Below are 20,193 nucleotides of genomic sequence, written 5' to 3'. Positions count from 1 at the left end.
AGTCCCCATGTGAGCTGCCACCGGCTTGGAACGGCTGCGGATGGACTAGACCGTGAACGCCCTCTAGAATAGGATCGGCCTCATCCGCCTCATCTACCAGATGGTGTACTCCACCACCAGGTCCTCTAGCAGCAGCGTCGCGTCCTCCGGAAGCACGGCGTCCTCTGCCAGCATGGCCTCCTCCTCTGGGAGCACCCGGTCCTCCTCCTGGCGCTGCATGATACTCAGCCTCCGGAACAGGCTCCTCCCTGCGCCTAATCTCGCTTGCCTGCCGGATACCATCCTCGGATATCCGTACCATCTCCGCGGCAAGCCCCGCAAGCCCAGGGTAAGGCATATGCTCTAACCCCAAGATGCGTAAACGTTGTACGGCCACCAGCTGCATTTGTGTTCAACAGAAAGAAAAAAAGTTTATTTTTAAAACGTAACAATTAATGCAATTAAATAAATCTAAATACGATAAACTTACCAATGCCTCATACTGTCCCGCGAGTGCTGAGTATCCTATATCCCTAGGGGGACGCAAAGCTGGGTTGCCGATCAATTGGCGTGTGATCTGATGATACCAACGCATGTAATGCCCAAAGGGAGTCAAATGGCCGACCACCGCTAAAGTGTCCAATCTGTTCTCCCAACGGTGGAGCTGGACATCCATGAAAGCCAGAAAATCATCATCAACGGCAGCCCAATCGTCCCGCTGGTAGTGTCGGAGCTCATGACGGACGTCAGGAGGTATACTTTGTGTATGCCCAAACTGTCGTAAGACACGCTCGGGCATGTGATCCTCTACGATGTTCAGGTGTATCAATGGACACCGCGACCTCCAAACCCCCTGACCTGCCCTACAGAAGGGCGGCAAACCATCTAATATAGCAGCGTACGGCGTCCATATAAATAGCTGTATAACATATAAATACAAATCAGTGATCACCAAGTAGAAAAGACGTTTAATAAAATTATTAATGTAAATTTAAATAGTTTTACCGCATCGTCCGTCATGTGATCAAGCTGGCCCCGAAATGGAAGAATACTGTGGTGCGTATCCACATCCCGGTCAAAACCCGTTGTCCACCTCCTCGCATAAGGCATGTCAATCCCGAGGTGATGCCTAGGTACGGGCTGAAAAGGCAGCATTCTCTCCTATGCCCATAACTGTAAGCGATATTATAAAATACGATTTTTAAGTCGTCATTTCAAGAGGTTTGTCTACATTAAAGGAAGGCACACTTAAAATATTACTTGGAGAAGAGCAAAAAATCCATACACATCTCTGACAACACCAACAGACGCTCGGCACAGGCATCTGTAAAGATACGCCAAACAGCACCACCCCAGCTGTAGTCTCTCGCGGTCCAGATGCTCCAAGAAAACTAAATAACGTAAGCTGACAAAAGCACCCGATGAGTTCGGGAACAAGATGCCCCCGAATATAATAAGCAGGTACAAACGGGCATGACGATCAACATCATCCTGCGGGGTGCCGTCGTCAACTGGATCGAGACCCTCCAAATAAGTGCAGAGTGCACTAATCTTAACCCGACTCTGTCCCGAAATCAGGCCCTCGACATCAGGCACGAAGTGGGTGAGCCTAGTCAACTCTGTCGCCCACGTCTGACAAGGAGGAGGCTCGTACCGAGTCTGTAGTGGCTCTCCATCTACCCGCAATCCAAAGAGGACCTCCACATCCTGAAGTGTAATCGTGACCTCACCAATGCGAAGATGGAAGGTATGTGTCTCTGGCCTCCACCGCTCAACCATGGCCGTGATGAGCGCCCAATCATGCTGTACCTGACCAACGGACACGCAACGGTAGATGCCGCCCCGAAACAATATCTCCAACACACGAGGGTGTGGGTGGTGCTCGCGTAAAAGAGTTCACGCTCTCTGCAGCCTACGGGGACGGAACCTAGTAGATATCCCTATAGTACCGGCCCATAATAACTCTGACTTATGATTGTCTTGCAAAGACAATACTGATCTATCAGCGGGCCCCGGGTGAACAGCGGGCCCGGGTGAGCATCGGGCGCCGGGGGAACATCGGGCCTAGGGGGAACATTCGGATCCATGAAAGAGTCCGGTTTGTACAAACTAAATTAGTCATTATTCTTGAAATGAAAGATAAATTATATTAACTAATTAATAATTTGTAGGGAATATGTGAATTGTGTAGTATTATATCTTGTGAATAATTAACATGGAATATGCAGTAAATTTAATATGTGATAGTAAGGACACATATGTGATGACAAAGATTTTTAAGTTAATTACTTTTGAATTATGTGACGGCAAAGACTTGTTAAGTTAATTAGTTTGGGAATCGAAATTCAACAGTAATATTTGTTTGGAACTCTATTTTGAATATGTGATATATTTTTAGTTGACCAAATAGCCAACATAACTACGATAAAATTAAACTAAAAGAGTATATTCGTCGACCACATATTTTCCTACAAACTTTACATTTTTTTTGTTAGCTTATGTATTTATGAAAAGAAGAACTTTAACTATTCTTTTTAAGATAATCTTTTTTTATTTAACATATATATTCACGCTTTTAAAATTATATAGATTAGCATTTCATAATCATTTACAACTTGTTTGGATGGTTGTTACCTATTGTATTATATTATGTTGTTAGTTTAAATACAATGTTTGCTTTGATTGTTACTTTAATTTTATTGTTATGTAACGACGAAAGGTCCTATTTTATGTAACCACTGATTTGGTCCTATACACTACAACACAATACGATAAATGTCAAAACAATACATAACAATCATCCAAACAAAGTGTTAACAACGTAATAATTCATTATCAATCAACTTCTTTCAATTCATAAACAATATTTAACAACTAATAAATTCATAATCAATATTTAACAAATAATCAATTAACAAAATAATAATTCATTAACAATTCATAAATAATTAACAAATTAACAACTCATAAACATATAACAAATTAACAACAATTCATAAACATTTAACAAATTAACAATTCATAAACATTTAACAAATAATGAATTAAACAAAAAAAAAAAAAACGGAACAGCGGCAAAAGCCACTGCCCAGTCAAAACAAGAAAAAATTTGGAAAATAGCAAGGATTAAATGTTAAGCATGCTTAGAATATAATGTATATAACAAAATAATAACAAAAGTTCATAGTAGAAAACCTTAATCGAAGATTTTTTGTAGAGTTATTTTAATCGAATTATACGCCGCTTTTTCCCAAAATTCAAACTTAGAATCGTGCTCCTTGACATGAATATATCGAGAATCTAAACTTTCCGGACGAAATTTAATAGAAAATGACGTTTTTGGATGCGGGGACCACCTCGGTTTCCCCTCCAATGGCGTTTTCAACTTTTTTTTTTTTTTTACCACTGGAGGGACTAGTGGTGGAACCCGATGGGTTTTATGGCGGAGTCCTATAGCGCAGTATTTTACTGCGCTATAGGTGAGAGAAAGATTTCTATAGCGCAATAATTTACTGCGCTAAGGTACTTTTGTAACATTTTTTTTTGTTGGGATATTCTGGTTCAAAATGGTTTTTTTGGGGGCATTTTGGTTCCGGACTCCCCTTTTTCCTCTCTTTCTTTTTCTTTTTGTTTAGCGGAAGAGTCGAAGGATTTTATTTTTTTCTTACCACATATTTTTTCATTGCTAATTATTATTATATTGTTATAAATATTACTGTAGATGTCTATCTTTAGGAGCTTCATTGAATCAATCGAAATAAGAACTCTTCTCTTTTTCTATGCAATATTCTTTTTGTAGCTTTATTATTTTATAACATGTTATCAGCGCGAGTCTCTAATTTTTTATTGAAGTTTAATCTATATTAATACTACTGTTTTTGAGAACTTGACAGTACCCGTGGCTTATTGGTTATCTAAGGTATCATCCCTCCTATTCGTAGTGGTATTTATTGATTCTGTTATTTATGATGGTTGTTGCAGTGAAAAAAAAGGGATAAATTCTCTATGTGGAGGAGAACGGTTTAGCGTATGTGATAATATTTTTCAATCCTTCATGAGGTATTGAGGTCGGTGGCTCCTACTAAATTACTATATATACGATTTAGTATGCTATCATTATTTTGATCCTATTAACATATTACTCTAGAGGAGTGGAGGTACATGATTCTTTGGATTAATACCCCTCCTAAACAATTTGATTGGATAAATTTCTATCTTTATAGTCCATTATCTTGTATCGTTTAAATATATGTACATCATACGTTGTATTTTATATTCAAAGATGTACTAAACTTCGGTAGAATTTACAATATTTGACCACCCGCAGTGGTAAATATTTTCACATGCCTTTATTATGATTATTATGAAAAATATGTCAGAAAAAAAAGAAATTCTCTACATTATATGTACGCCTCTATTTGCTCCTGAAGTAGCAATATTTTAAAAGAGATTCTAAGCTATTACGATTTAATATGCTTAAGGCACGTTCAGATAATTATATTCTATTCCTAAAGAATGAGTACTTTTGATTAATGATATAAATACAAATCTATTCCCTAAAGTGAATGTGACGGTATTTAGTAAAAACTTATAAATACAGACGTGCGTTATCACGACTCATCTCCAGAAGAGATAGAATAATTGAGACGAAATATTCTGAATATTCTACGCTTTACTCCCGATATATGTCAGGGTAATGTTTCATAGTACAAAATTAATTAAGGGCTCTAGAAGAGTTAACTATTTATCTAGAAGATTATGGCACTAGTAGTGTCCAAACAATATGTGATTATGAGAATAAATTAAAGTCTTCTGAACAGCATACATATTATTATGTAATTCGTTCTAGATTGTAATATACGAAGTTGTTATGATCGAAACACAAGTTGTAGTAAACCCAAAGTTTACTCAAATAAATGGCTATCATATTGAAGTTATAAATGATAAGAGGATTAATATCATCAAAATCATGGTTGGTAAGAAATATCTATGTGAAAGGTCACACGCCTTATTCTCCAAATTGTACTACACAAATATAAGCATGATGAAATCACATGTCACAGTAACCAGAAGTTTATCAATGCGAAAAAGAATTCATGTCATAGTAAATCAGAAGTTTACTAAAACAAATAGTACATGGTATGGTAAACCTGAAGTTTACTAGTATAGATAATTTTATCAGTTGGCATGAGCAATTTGGCCATCCGGAATCAAATATGATGTGCAGATTAAATATTTGACTTATATTGAAGAACTAGAAGATTCTTCAAGAATTTATTTGTGTCGCTTATTCTCATTACAAGTTGATTATACTAGCTAATATTGGGATTGAATCCCCTAAATTCTAAAAAAATATAAAAGGTGAATATGGGCCCATTCACATGTTATGTGATATCAAATAGATGTATCAATGAGATGATCACATGTGCGTTTATTGTCAACTTGTAGTTTGACATTTACGAAATTACTTGCTCAAAATAATTGAGTTAAGAGCACAATTTTCAGATTATGTAATCAAGACAATCCATCTTGAAAATGCTGGTTTATATCCAAGCTTGTTTGGCGTCAAATGCCTCCAATAAATAGCTAAACTGTTGCTTATGAAAAAAAAGTTTCAAGTGCTGGTTTGAGATATGATATATTGTATACAACGTCACTTGTATGCTCCAGACCAATAAATTATGATAAATTCTCCCCTCACAATTGGTTCAGGGTTAAGAACCAGATATTTCTATCTAACAGTTTTTTATGTGCGTTATATGATGATTAATTAATCTATTATGATGCACAAAGATGGATTCCCCCAAAGAAGATGAGATATGTGTTAGTTTTTCTAACGTAAGGGGAAGAGAATAAGCAACTGAGAAATGTGTTATGAATTATCATTAGTATGATCCTCATTTAAGAAATAATTCAAGTCAAATGCTAGAAGCATTTGCTGAACCAAAACTAAATTCATATTTCAGCTGCAAAATGCTTCTATTAATATAAATGTCCCTAAAGGACAGAGTCTATAACATGCATGAAGCATGCTAGATCAATCGGTTCCAAACGCAATAATCATTCAAAAGAAAGAGAAGCAAACGATCATTGATCATTATAAGGAGGCAATGTGCTCTTGAAGAGCTTACAACATAACACTTTATGATACCTCATGAAAGGTTTAGGTACCTAAAAATAATGGAAGTGATGAGATCTCAATAAGTGATATCACGTTGCGAACCGATACAAATGATATATCATCGACGATATCTTTGATACAATATAGCGCAATATTGTAAAAGATTGTGAGTATCTAAATTCTACGTCTATTAACGCATGCTAATGTAGAAATTATTATCAAGTGAAATGACGCATCTTGGTAAGCCTAAGCTTATTGGACCTGCTGTCCAGACACCAGAAGATGTCACATATTTAAATCGAAATAGATGTTGTCACAACCTATATGAATTACTTGACAAAATTATATGAAAATTCCTGAAGAATTTTAAATGACTAAAGCATATACAAGTTGTAGAAATTTGTTCATAATTCTTATATGAATTAAGTTAAGCAAGGTGAACGTGATTTTATCACCTTAATGAATATTTACTGATTAAGGGCACAAATGACTCTATTTATCCTTACGTCTTTGTGAAGATCAAAATCTGTCATATTGTTGGTGCAAGTTGATTACTTGAATATTATTGAAACTCTTGAAGAGTTCTCAAAAGCAATATATTATCTGTTGAAAGAAGTTGAAATGAGAAACTTGCAGAATTATTTGGTCTTGAACTGCCATATCTTTATGCAATTAATGCATTTATATATATATATTGCTATGACTATGAGGGATTATAGTCATACGATGTTGTTCTACATGACAGTCCAATCATATAAAGATAACATCTGTTTATAAAGCAAGTCAGGAATGCAATTGGAGTGATTTCAATAATATTATATACCAATGCAACTCTATCCAAAGACTGAAGATGCAACAACATACATAGCCCAACTAAAGAGAGGATTCATAAAAGCACAAGGCATGTTTCACCAAAGTTGTTCTCCACACATGAGCTCCAGAAGAATGATGATATCAACGCGCAAGAGATTTGTTCGAGCGATAATATGACTGATTTATTCACCAAGTCTCTACCAACTGCAACTTTCGAGAAAAGGGTGCACAAGATTGAGATGTGAAGATTCAAATTTTTGGATTGAAGTTCTCATCAGGGGGAGTTAATACGCATTGTACTCTTTTTCCCTTTCAAGGTTTTTGTTCCACTGGGTTTTTCCTTGTAAGGTTTTTAATGAGGCAACCAAATGACGTATTATTAGAAATGTGTACTCTTTTTCCTTCACTAGAATTTTTTCCAATGGGTTTTTTCTAGTAAGGTTTTAACGAGACACGTTATTTATCAAATAGACATCCAAGGGGGAGTGTTACAAATATTATTTATTATTGTGGATGTCTATCTTTAGGAGAAATATTAGGGTTAGTGACTTTGGGATCAAGTCACTTCTTCTCAATAAATATAGAGGTTTTCCTTCATTGTAAATCAATCCCTCAAGAGAAATAAGAACTCTGCTATCTTTCTCTGCAATATTATTTTTGTAGCTTTTTTATTTTATAACATTTATAGTTTTTAAATATATAAATTTATGTCCAAATTTACATAAAAATTTAGTTACTTTACTTTCTTATAGTCCAAATTTGGTCACATAGAATAAAACGGAAGGAGTAATAGTTAAGAAGTAATTTATATGAATGTATTTGATAGTAATTGTTTTTTTTTTTTTGCATCTATCATGTAGTTTTTGGCGAGTACGTGTGTGGAGCTCTTATCAATAAGCACAAAAAAAAAAAAAAAAAAAAAACTGAATTTGAGCAATTAAATTAAAATTAATTAAAAAGTGCAAATCCAAGAAAATGATGAATGTTGATTGTGTTTAGGTAATCAATAGAGGGAGAACACGTTATATAATCGTATGCCAATACACTAGATATAAAAGTACATACAACATTATATATTTTTTATTAATAGTGATTTATTAACTTGTTTGAAAGGGGATATATTTCGTATTAGTACATGCGGCAAGGCTTTTATCCATCAAAACCTGATATGAGGTTTATTTAACTATAATTAAGGGTGATGACAACAAAAGATACCTATCAATAGAATTAGAGTTGTCAAAATTGGCTTGGTCCGCGGGGCAACCTAACCCAACCCACTACTTGGGTAGGGTTGGGTTACGAATTTTCAAACCCATTTAAAATTGAGGCTTATAAGCCCAACCCAAGTTAGCTCGTTGGCCCTCGAGGCTTGACCAATGTCGGACCTAGGCTGGCCGTGGCTAAAATAATTTAATTCCAATTTAATACTTTTTAAAAAAAAAAAAAAAGTAAAAAGTAAAAAAGAGTTAATACTTAAGTGTTTGACTAATAGTCCCAATCCAAGATATCCTTTTGCTGTTCAATTTCAAGTTCCCAGCAACACATCATTGGAACCGGACAATTAGGGCTGTTCACGGTTTTGGTTAAAACCAAAATCAAACCGAATAAAAAAATCGACATTTGTTTTGGTTTTAAATTTAAAAAACCGATAATATTTTGGTTTGGTTATGGTTCTATTAATAAATAACTGAACCAAAACGATAAACTATATACATAAATTTTATAATTATTTATATGTATAATATTAGTTTTTCATAAATAATTATAGATATTTCATACCTTTTAATCATTCATTTGATTTTTGGTCTACTTATTTCACATGATTGTTTAAGGCCCATGTTTTTAAGAATATGTCCAATCCCATGTCTTTAAGTCTTTTAACTATTTTAAGTGTAAATCTACTAACAGAAGCTCATGTTAGAGTTTATGTCTTTAACTTAAATTTTTAGCCTTTTTTTGTCAGCCATTTGATTTTAGGTTTTTTTTTTTTTTTTTTTGAATTTATACTTTTTTTTTCTTGTCTGAATGGGTCCTAAACTTCAGTAACATCAGCATTTGTTGCAACTCAAGCACATGGTAATGCCCTAATACTTCTTCCATGGGTAATCCTCCTAAAAAGCAGAAAAGAACAACTCCTTGTAGTCGAGACCCTAGCCTTGGGGATAATGATAGAAAAACATCTGAAGTTTGGGATCATTACACAAAGTTTTTTTAATAAAATGGGAGAATTGAGGGCAAAATGCAAGTACTGTCCCAAAGGTTGGGATCATTACACAAAGTTTTTTTATTTCATATATTATCATTTTAATTTTAGGTAGTCTTTATGTTTAATTAATATGCATGTTTGTAACAATAACTAAAAGCTCCTATGCTCCACTTTATTTCCAGGTATGTGTATTAAGATGACAAAAATTGCGCAGCCACTACTAAGTTAGTTTTTAGCTCTATATGTAATAGTTTAGCAACTTTGGGTAACTTGAGTACTACACTATCACTAATAGTGAAAATGTTTCTATGATGTGTGTTCCACCTTAAACTATAAATAAAAGTTATCATTTGAACAACAAAAAAAAAAAGATATGTCTTTTTCAACTTTTTAATGCTTTACTAATAAGTCTCATGGCTGCTAGTCATAAACTGAAAAATCGAACCAAACCAAACCAAACTGACCATAACCAAACCGGTGATTATTAGTTTATTTGGTTTGGTTATGGTTTTAGACATTTAAAAACTGACTAAATTGGTTTGGTTATGATTTTAATCAATAACCGACCCAAACCGAACCATAAACACCCCTACGGATAACCACCAGGCCGTCATTACCGAGCACGCCTCTATATGCTTGATGATGTGGTAAAGCGGGATTCACTATGAACGTCCGTGAAAGTTTTCTGAGGAGTTTGTTTGATTAAGTTTTTTTTTTTTTTTTTTGTGATGTCACCAGTTTAATGAATTAAACATTGTCCTCTTTTGTTATGTAATGATGTGTTATTTTGTGATGTCATTAGTTTGTTTGACTAAGTTTTTTTGAAGTTAATTGAAAGCTCTACATTAATTTCAAAGTCTTTATACACTATTTAGGAAGTTAGGGTTAGAAACTAGTGCAAAGTTCAATGGAGTTTCAAACCGGTACTTCCTTATACATGCATTATTAATTAGTGATATGATTAGGGTATTATGTTCCAAAGAAAACTCTTGAATATCAAAAAAAAAAAAAGAAAAAAAAAATGAATGGCTAGCCCGTGACCCTTTTAGGGTTGGGTTGAACTGGTCATTCATAGGCCCTTTCAAATGAAGGATCGCCTCGTCCTAACCCACCCAATTCCCTTACTCGCGAGGCTTGGGCTAAGTTAGGTTGGGCTAACCCATTGACAACTCTAGTAAAAATCCTTTTTTTTTTTTGCGCGGATTACCCTTCATTTGGGGTGGTCTTGAATTTTTGCCCTTCAAATTGGTGGTAAGTTTTGTCTTTCGCCTAATACCCCGAGGTTGTGGGTTCGAACTTGTAGACATCGAAATTTTGTGGGACTCTACAAGATGAGCCCAATATGTGTTACTGTTTCTTGGAGACTACTCTACCCTAAACCTCTATAAATGACACATATTCACTTGAAGATGTATCTCAAATATCCCATAAAATCATGGGTATTCAAAAAGAGGTCAATATGTGACTGAATATTTCTTGACAACCAAATACTTCAAGAAGATCCACAATATCCTTTCATGGAGATCAAATACATCCCAAGAAAGTCCACATATCCAAATCCAAATCATCCTACGTTCGAGAAATAAGCTACTAACGACCCTCGAATTACGGAGAAATATTAGGAGAGAAGAATCAAGGGAGTAACAGATCTTGTACCCACAATATTCATCAATAAAAATTTTGTTTCTTCATATTTTGTTTGTGGTTGTAATTTATTTCCGCATATTAGAATTTGTTGCAAACAAATTGGCACGCCCAGTGGGACCAAGTCTACCCTTCATCTCTTCTCTCCCAAATCAAATATCTAAAACCGCAAGGATGGACGCACGTAATCGGGGGCAACTCTGACCGATGAAATCTAACAATTCTGATTTTCAGTGCAATTGAAGTTTATTCAAATTAGATCTCTATGAGCTTTGGGTTTGCATTTAATCTTGTCCTATGTGGATTGGGTGCTACTCTTTAATGAAAAGGGAAATAACCTCAATTCATGTCCGAAGTGGGTACATCTATTCTAACCAATCAAAGGCCAAAAGACACTGGAAAAAATTAAAGCAGCCTAGAGTATCTCTTAAATCACCCGGCAGTACTCCAAAACGGACATGTAAAATGCATCGGAAAAAGTGGATTGGAGAATTGGTCTTCACATTTGAGACGGTTGTCATCTTTCACTATTATTTCAAGTCTTGTCTTTGAATTTTGTCAAGCCTACACCTAGACAAGCTTTGAAGTAGGGGGCATTTGTAGATATCGAAATTTTTTGGGACTCTACAAGGTGAGCTCAATATGTGTTAAGATTTTTTTGGAGACTACTCTACCCTAAACCCTATGTTAAGCCTATATAAAGGACATATATTCACTTGAAGAGGTATCTCAAATATCTCATAAACTCACGGGTATTCAAAAAGAGGTCAATATGTGGCCGGATATTTCTTGACAACCAAATACTTCAAGAAGATTCACAATATCCTTTCATGGAGATCAAATACATTCCAAGAAAGTCCACATATCCCAATCCAAATCACCCTACGTTTGAGAAATAAGCTACTGACGACCCTCGAATTACGGAGAAATATTAGAAGAGAAGAATCAAGGGAGTAACAGATCTTGTACCCGCATTCTTTATCAATAAAATCTCTGTTTCTTCATGTTTTGTTTGTGGTTGTAATTTATTTCCGCATATTAAAATTTATTGCAAACAAAACTCCAGCTCAGTAAAAAAAAAAATCGCAAGGCAAAATTTGTAATCTGGGTCTTAAGGGAAAAAGTTAAAGACCATCAATTAGAGGGGAGAAATTAAAGACCACCCCAAGCGAAGAATAATCCTGCAAATTTCCCTATATAGAAGTTTCCGAAGGTCGCTGATTATGAAAAAGTTATGCAACACAAATCTGAAACAATTTATAAACTTCAAAGAAGTAGAAAAGTAACTCATCTTTCCCAACACAACTATAAAAACAACTATGTACTAATCAAATAACATTTTACATAGCCTCGATCCACTTGTACAATTATATCGGTCCACTCAAACTTAAACTAAGTTTGATTTATAAGAAATTAATAGATCGTAAATAATTTAATAAATTGAAGCAAAAATCATGGCCTTTAAATTTTGTTTAACTAGTTACATAGCAAAGTGCTTCCTCACGTTGGAGCTGAAATAATAATTCCGTACTGATTTGAATTAATCATGCGCTTTCTGTTTTAATAAGATTTCGACTAGAAGCACTGTAATGTGTTTCTCCATGGGTATCTGATAGCTATGAGTGTAGGGGATTAAAAATCCAATATAAGAAATAATTTTCAAATTCAAACTGATATTTCATAATTTAGGCGAGAAGTGGCGGGATATGTTCTCCTATGAGTGTCTAGTTGTTGTCAGTGTATATATGTATCCGTGCGATGCACGGGCCCAACATTTTTATTCACGTTAATTAGCCAGTCTTTAAGGTTTGTATTTTGTAAATAACTTTTAATAACATTCTAATTATTATTATATATAGCAACATATATAAAATGTATTTTATGTACCATCACTTTAGTTATAATTAAAAAATGAAGTTTAAAAATTAAAAACATATGATGGAATTAAGTCTTTGAGATGGAAAGAGTCGGACTTTTTTCTCATCGTCATGACAATGAAAGTTGCTCATCGATGTGAAAAAGAAAATTAGTAAGAATATGAGGGAAAATTAATATTTTGATTCTAGATTTTTTCTTTTAAATTCTTTAATATCTTATATATATACCGACAGGTTAATATCCATCACAATTAACTAATTGTTCAGATCTAAACATAAGAATCATTGTTGTATATATTGGATTTTTTAAAAGAAAAACTAATAATTTTTTTAATTAAATTAATTAAAAAATATGTTAATAAGGGGTAAATTAGTTACATTATAATTATTTATATTAACAATTATAGATAAAATAAATCGTTACAAAGAAATCAAAATTAGAAAGATATATGTTATATCGTAAATCATCAAATTTTAATTTCAAAATTAAAAAAAAAAGTAATACATTTTATAAATGTAAAGAAACAATAACCAGAGAATGCAAAGGAGAGTAAAATAAGTAAAGTATTGACAAAGAAGGAAAACAGGGATAAAGTTCACTCTCTCCCTTCACTTTTACTTGTCCAAGTTAATATATCAAGAGAAAGAAAAAAAATTCTTCTTATTTTACCCTTCACATTAATTATTCATTTTCAAATCATTTTCTAAGGATATTGAGTCTATACACCAATAAATATGGATATTATGATAAAATATATACTTCACTTATTGATTCTTAAGGAACATAAAAAGTCAAAAGTGGACAAGTAAAAGTGCACGGAGGGAATAAATATGTGTAGGAGAATTACAATTGAAGTGCATAAGTGTATACATGAGAAGAGTATAAATACTCAGTACTATGACATATGTCCAAGTGAGATAAAAAGTAGTTGGTTAAAGTGTACAATTTATATAACTTTTGGTACAAATTGCATTGCTATTGTTCGTCCTCTCTTCAAGGATAAAAATCACTCCCTCCGTTCACTTTTACTTATCCACGTTAACGTATCAAGAGAAAGAAGAAAAACAATTTTTTCTTCGTCTTATTAATTCTACCCTTCACATTAATTACTCATTTTCAAATCATTTTCTAAGACTATTGAGATTATACACCAATAAATATGAATATTATGGTAAAATGTATAGTCCTCCGTCCCATATTACTTGCCCACTTTCTCTTTTGCACGCCCATTAAGAAATCATAAATAAAATTTTGGTAAAATATATACTCCCTCCGTCCCATATTACTTGCTCACTTTCCCTTTTGCACGCCCCTTAAGAAATCATAAATAAAAGATGTATTTTACTATCTTAACTTTATCTCTCTCCAATAAATACATTCTAATCAAATTGACTATTTTCAAGAACATTTAATACTAAGGGTAAGATGGGAAAGAATTAATTAATTTTATCTTGGTTTTGTAAATGAACAAGTAATTTGGACATATCTTTTAATAATGTGGCCAAGTAATATGAGACGGAGGGAGTACTTCATTTATTAATTCTTTAAGAACGTGAAAAGTCAAAAGTGAACAAGTAAAAGTGCATAGAGGAAATAAATATGTGTCGAAGAATTAAAATTGAAGTGCATATGTGTATACATAAGAATAGAATAAATATTCAGTAATATGACATATGTCCACGTGAGATGAAAAATTAGTTGGTTAAAGTGTACAACTTATATAACTTGTGGTACAAATTTGCATTGCTATGTTCGTCCTCTCTTCACAGTTATATATATATAATGGATCTTTCCGTTCTAATACTATATCCGAGAGTTATCAGTATTTATTAAATCTGTTCCTATCTAACGGAACGCTATTGGATCAAATGACAAAGACATTGTTGAGAAAAAGATGACTTTTCTCGGATGAAATGAAAATTGGATTCATGTAATAGGAGAAAGTTTCCCATTCCTTAGCCGGAAAGATATGTGGCCATGAAAGGGGGATTAAGTGGAACAGAATTGACTGGGTGGTAGAGTCGTGGAAACGCTTGTTTCTTCCATATTTTGAACCTTAGCTCCATGGAAGAATATGTTACTGCTAAAATACGGAAGAATTGAAATCTTAGATCAAAACACTATGTATAGATGGTATGAACTGCCTAAACAAGAATTCTTGAACAGCAAACAACCAGTTCAGATATTCACGACAAAGAAGTACTGGATTCTCTTTCGGATAGGCCCTGAAAGGAGAAGGAAGGCTGAAATGCCAACAGACGTCTATTGTATTGAATTTACCCGATAGTCCCCATTTTGGGAACGTCCAGTGCCAAAGTCACTGAATGGGTAAGTCGCCAATCCTGGACTATGTAATGTACTTTATCTGCTGGGTTACGGGCAGACATTTTACCAGAGGCTTCTAATCTACCCTCGCGTTATTCCTGTTGAAGCATATACTGGGGGGATGGGTGCAGGGCAGACAATTTTAAAGCGGACTCCCCATTCATTAGATAGAGAAGATCACCAAGATTTCGCGATCCGCTGCCGAATTTATTCCAATTCCAAGAGCTCGGATCGAATTGGTATTGATATACCGATTCGATCCGAGCTCTCTTATTAAGAATGCTCATTGAATGCGCATTCTCAAAATTATGCCTTGAAGAGGACTCGAACCTCCACGCTCTTTAGCACGAGATTTTGAGTCTCGCGTGTCTACCATTTCACCACCAAGGCATCTTGAAAGTGAATCGTATTCCATGAATATGATATCTATCTAGTGTGATGTATGAAATATATGACAAAGGTGGATCTATTGATCGGTCATGTCATATAGGCCCGAGTTGGACATCCAATTGCTTCGATTTGAATTATCCGGAGAATCCAATGCCTGATATATATCAAAAATATGGACAATCAAACCTATTTCTCGATTCACTCAAATAGGTGAATAGGGTCCCAATAGAGATATGTAAAAAGCAGGTCCGATTACGCGTATTCCTAATCCTAAATGGAATGTAACGACGTAGGGATCCATATGTAAACACAATATCTATTTATATAGGCCCGAATGACCCCTTCTCATAATGAGAATGTATATAACCCTATTCCGACCTATATATATATATATATATATATATATATATATATATATATATGATAAAAATATGCCATTTACCTCTTTGAAATGAATTTCAGATTTCTTATCTTTGTGTTTTTTTATTGTAACAGACTCTTGTGTGGCATTTACCTTGAGCGCGTCACTTGGAGCATTGGTTGTATCAGATCAGCCTCATACACATGATGTTCCTGAGTTCTCAAGGCAGGAAATGGTTGACTGCCTCCCAATCGAGCGCGAAGGGGCCACCTATGAAGAGGGCTATAACTACGTTCTTACATATGGTTTCCATACGGAGAAAGACTATTCGTATGTGAATGACTATCGTGTTTGCCGGTGTTCTGAGATACGGGTAAGTTGTATGCATATTTGTTTCTTTCAAAATAACAATTTAAAATTATACTAACATTTATTATAACTCATGTGCATTAGGGGTTGCCCAAACATTCTATTTCGCGTTTTACTTTCATCCGTTGTGAAAAGGAGCCATCCCCTCACAGGGGCAATTCATATTTATGAAAGTCTCAAGATGCATCGTACCCCTTACAAATCTCAAGCAGATCTATTGGTAACCTTTTCAGTACTTTTCTCATTTTTTTATGAATTGATTTCATTAAAAAGCGTCAAGAAGCAGAGGCGGAGCCAGGATTTGAGGTCTAGGGGTTCAGAATTTTGAGACAAAAAAAAAAATGATCTCAAGCTAATGTATAACAACTAAGGGCGTCTCAATAATATTAATGGCCTAAAGCTAAATTTTAATCAGAGACCTAAAATATATACACATACATATAAAAAAATAAATCTAGTCTTGCCTTTTTTTTTTTTTTTTTTATAATTGTTGCATTTACTTCACATAGTAACATTATTATTAATATTTATAATAGTGAGGATTAATTCAAGTTAATAAGATGTTAGTCATGTATTTTAAATACATTACCTTAGATGTTGTTGTAAAAAAATTATTTAATAATATGAAGATTTTGAGTAATTTAGTTCAAAGTTCTAAAATATTTCTCTTAAAAAGTAGATAATTTTTTCCCTTCTTTTATTATATAATGTTGTACTTCTTTTTACAATCTTCAATATTGTCTAAGAAAAAATAAAATCATAAAATTTATCCGTAAAATTTTTGGGGCCTTAAAAGTTTGGGGGGCTAAAGCAAATGTTTACTAGCTTCACCCTTGAGCCACCCCCTGATAACAACCATCAAACTAACGAACAAGTATCAATATTTAATATATTTTGAAAATCTAATTTTGGGTTTGGCTTTGTGAAAGAAAATGATGAAAAAGAATGATAGCATCACATATCGGGAGAATTCCTTTTGCTTTTTGCTTAGTGATTTGTCAATTTTATATTTTGTTTTTAAAATATAAAGTGTTAAAAGAAATTCCATATAATATTCTGTGTGATAGCATAAAGGGAAAAAGTTATCCCCAAAGGAAAAGAACTGCACGAGTTCAATTTATACGTTCTTCTACTTTTAAAAAGTGAATTGAAAGAGAATCTTGCTTATTATAACAAAAAAGCGAAAAAACATAGGTACTGGTGGGATTTTGAACCCACATCTCTGGAAAGAGAGAGCTTCTCTAACCTCTGCATTACCGCTAAACTGTCCGCTTATTTGTGTATATGGGTTCGCAAGTAAATAATATCTACCTTTACTGTTTTCTATAATAAAAATATAGGGTCTACACAAAAGCTACTGGGTTCGCCCGAACCCCCCTTTAACACTGTAGCTCCGCCCCTATCAAGAAGATGTGGTAGTTACAGGATTTGTCATTGGGCTTTTATGCAAAAAAATAGACTATGCCAAGGATAAAGAACTAATGAAATCCAGAATTTAATCTGAATTACTAGCTAAGTACAAACTGAACCAGGAAGTAAACTAGCAATATATCTGGCCTTTAAAGACCCTATAGGAGTTGAGACCCCATTAAAACACTCTCCTATTTCTTTCTATCCAAGTACACCAAAATATGCATGTAGGTATCATTCTCCAGATACTTTTCATGGCTTTATCAACTCTCTAAAATCACTAACTCATATAAGCTTCCCTTAATGAGTAGGGAGTGGACTATTTGAGTCCAGTGATGCACAAAAACGTGCTCTAGATGTCTGAGCAACTTCAGAGTGAAGAAATAGATGTCCAGGACTTTTAACATCCATTTTTCACATGTAGCATTTGTTGGGAAGTTGAAACTGAAAAATGATTCTGAGTGAGATAGGCCTCATTGAGGACTATCTAGGGAAGCAGATGAGCTTAGGAGGTAACTCATTTTGAAATAGGGAATTGCTAGAGCACAATTGATCATAGCTCATCTTGATAGTGTAGATGTCCACTACTTGATTGCCCCATTTTAGTCTAGCTGCACTATTGTATGTTTGTGTACAGGCTCAACAGTTCTGCGAACTCCTAATTATGCAAGTCTGTTCTAAGTATGAAATTCCAATCAGCCCCTTCCCTATATGTGGCTATGACAACATTAATGTCTTGGGCTAAATTGAAAAAAATGGGAAGACATCTTGGATAGTGGTATCGCCTGTCCATTTGTCTTTCCAAAACCTAATTAGGGTACCATTCCCCACTTCAAACTGAGTGTTCTGAGCAATGATGCTTCAGAGTTTCCTAATGCCCTTCCAAAGCCCAACTCTATAAGGTGCCCTTGACCGATGTCAGGACCAATTATCCAGTTCTCAATTTTTAGCCTTAATCACCTCATTTCATAACCCAATATATTCCTGACTTTATCTCCATAATCACTTCATCATATTGCTCATATTGTGGTCATTGAGGCCCTTCATTCCCAGACCTCCCAGGAATTCTGGTGTAGTGACTTTTTTCCATTTGATCAAATGAAACTTGTGCCCCTGGTTGTTTCCCTTCGTTAAAAAAATCCTTCTTAATGTAACAAGTTCTAGTACCTTGAATGGAATTTGGAATAGGGACATATAGTGTGTAGGGATGCTATCCAAGACATTGTTTATTTGTGTTGGTTTGCCCCCTTATTGCATTTGCCAAGTAACCATCTTCTTTTCAAAATTTTCTATGATCCCATTAGAACTGGATTTAGCACCCAAGGGTGGGCCTAGGTTATTGGAAGGAAATGAGCCAATGTTGCAGCCCATAAGACCTGTCAGTTCCTCCAAGTTGGGGGCATCATTTACCGGGTAGATGGTGCTTTTAAGCATGTTCATATTAACCCTGAAATTGCTTAAAAAAACAAGGTTAGATTTAAATGGATCACTTAGGATCTCTCAGCTCCACAAAAGATTAGGGTATCATCTGCATAAAGCAAGCGGGAGACTAGGCTTGGATCCCACATTCCTTCCAATTTTGAAGAAGCGTTTTGTTGAGCCCTTCCATAGCCAGAATAAAGAGAAAAGGTGAGATTAGATCACCTGGTTGATGCCTCTCTGGGGAGATAAAAATCTCACTAGCCTCTATTCACCAAAACAGAGTATTTGTTCTAGAGAGAGAAGTTCTTACTTCTCTCTAGAATCTAGGAAGAGGGAGAACATGACTTTCAAGAGAGCTTTAGCTTGGCCTTCTTTAGATCTTGGAGGAAGATGCAAGAGGAAGGATTATTTGAGAGAGCCATCATTTTCTCTGTATGTGGAACACACCATGAAAAGAAAAGGTTTCTTGAAATCTTGTTTGGTTGGTTCTTTTGTGAAGTGGGTGGGTTCTCCGGAGGCTATTAGAAACTGGGTTGTCGAGGAATGGGGAGTAGCATGAGGGCTAAAGATTACGCAACTTAACGACTCTCAATTCTTGTTAGGATTTATGAACGAAGAACAAGCATTGAAGATTCTTAATGGAAGTAGAAGATGGTTTGATGGCAATTTTTTGAAACCGGAGAGATGGATGGAGAATGAAGGTTGCTTGGATCCTCTTTTTTCTGGCGACACTACCACGATCAACATGGTGGGTCTTCCAGTCCACCTTTGGTGTGTTGATCTCTTTAGAAAGGTCGGGGACCTATGTGGGGGCTTCGTGAATGTAATTTGTAGTCTGCACGACATGTCTAAGGTGAGAATCATAGTGAGAAAGAGAGGTAAGGTGCCTGCCTCGGTAATGGTGAATGATGGTGCAAGGAAGTATAGAATTTGGTTATCCCTAAAATTTCGACCTGTACAGCTGCCCCTGAAGGTGGAGGAAGGTGTTGCTATTGTAAGGAGGGGAGAAGTAGGTGGAGGTAGGAAGGGGAGTGGTTTAGCTGAAAAAAACTCCACTGTTGTCTGATAAAAAGCTGGACTTTGTAAAAAGGAAGAAGATGGACGGCGATAAGTTTAAATTTGAACAAGGGCGCAAAAACCCTAGTTTGGGGAAAAGCCTTTCGTACTCCTGGGTTAGTGAACTGGGTTGGAGGAAAAGATTGGGTCGGTTTAACAGTAGAAAACATAAGCCGACCGGACCAAACTCTCAGAGGGGACTCGACCGCCGGAACCCTA

At 34.9% G+C, this 20,193-nt stretch overlaps 1 non-coding gene across 1 annotated transcript; it reads right to left on the bottom strand.

Moving 5' to 3' along the window:
* Positions 1 to 15,275: 15,275 nt before the first annotated feature.
* Positions 15,276 to 15,356, bottom strand: TRNAL-CAA (transfer RNA leucine (anticodon CAA)). The gene has a single exon. It is a non-coding gene; the product is annotated as a tRNA-Leu (tRNA).
* Positions 15,357 to 20,193: the final 4,837 nt, after the last annotated feature.

This window comes from Lycium barbarum, chromosome 12, assembly GCF_019175385.1.
Source record: "Lycium barbarum isolate Lr01 chromosome 12, ASM1917538v2, whole genome shotgun sequence".
In the NCBI taxonomy this organism is placed as follows: Eukaryota; Viridiplantae; Streptophyta; class Magnoliopsida; order Solanales; family Solanaceae; genus Lycium; species Lycium barbarum.
This window is presented reverse-complemented; position numbering and strand designations above follow the sequence as displayed.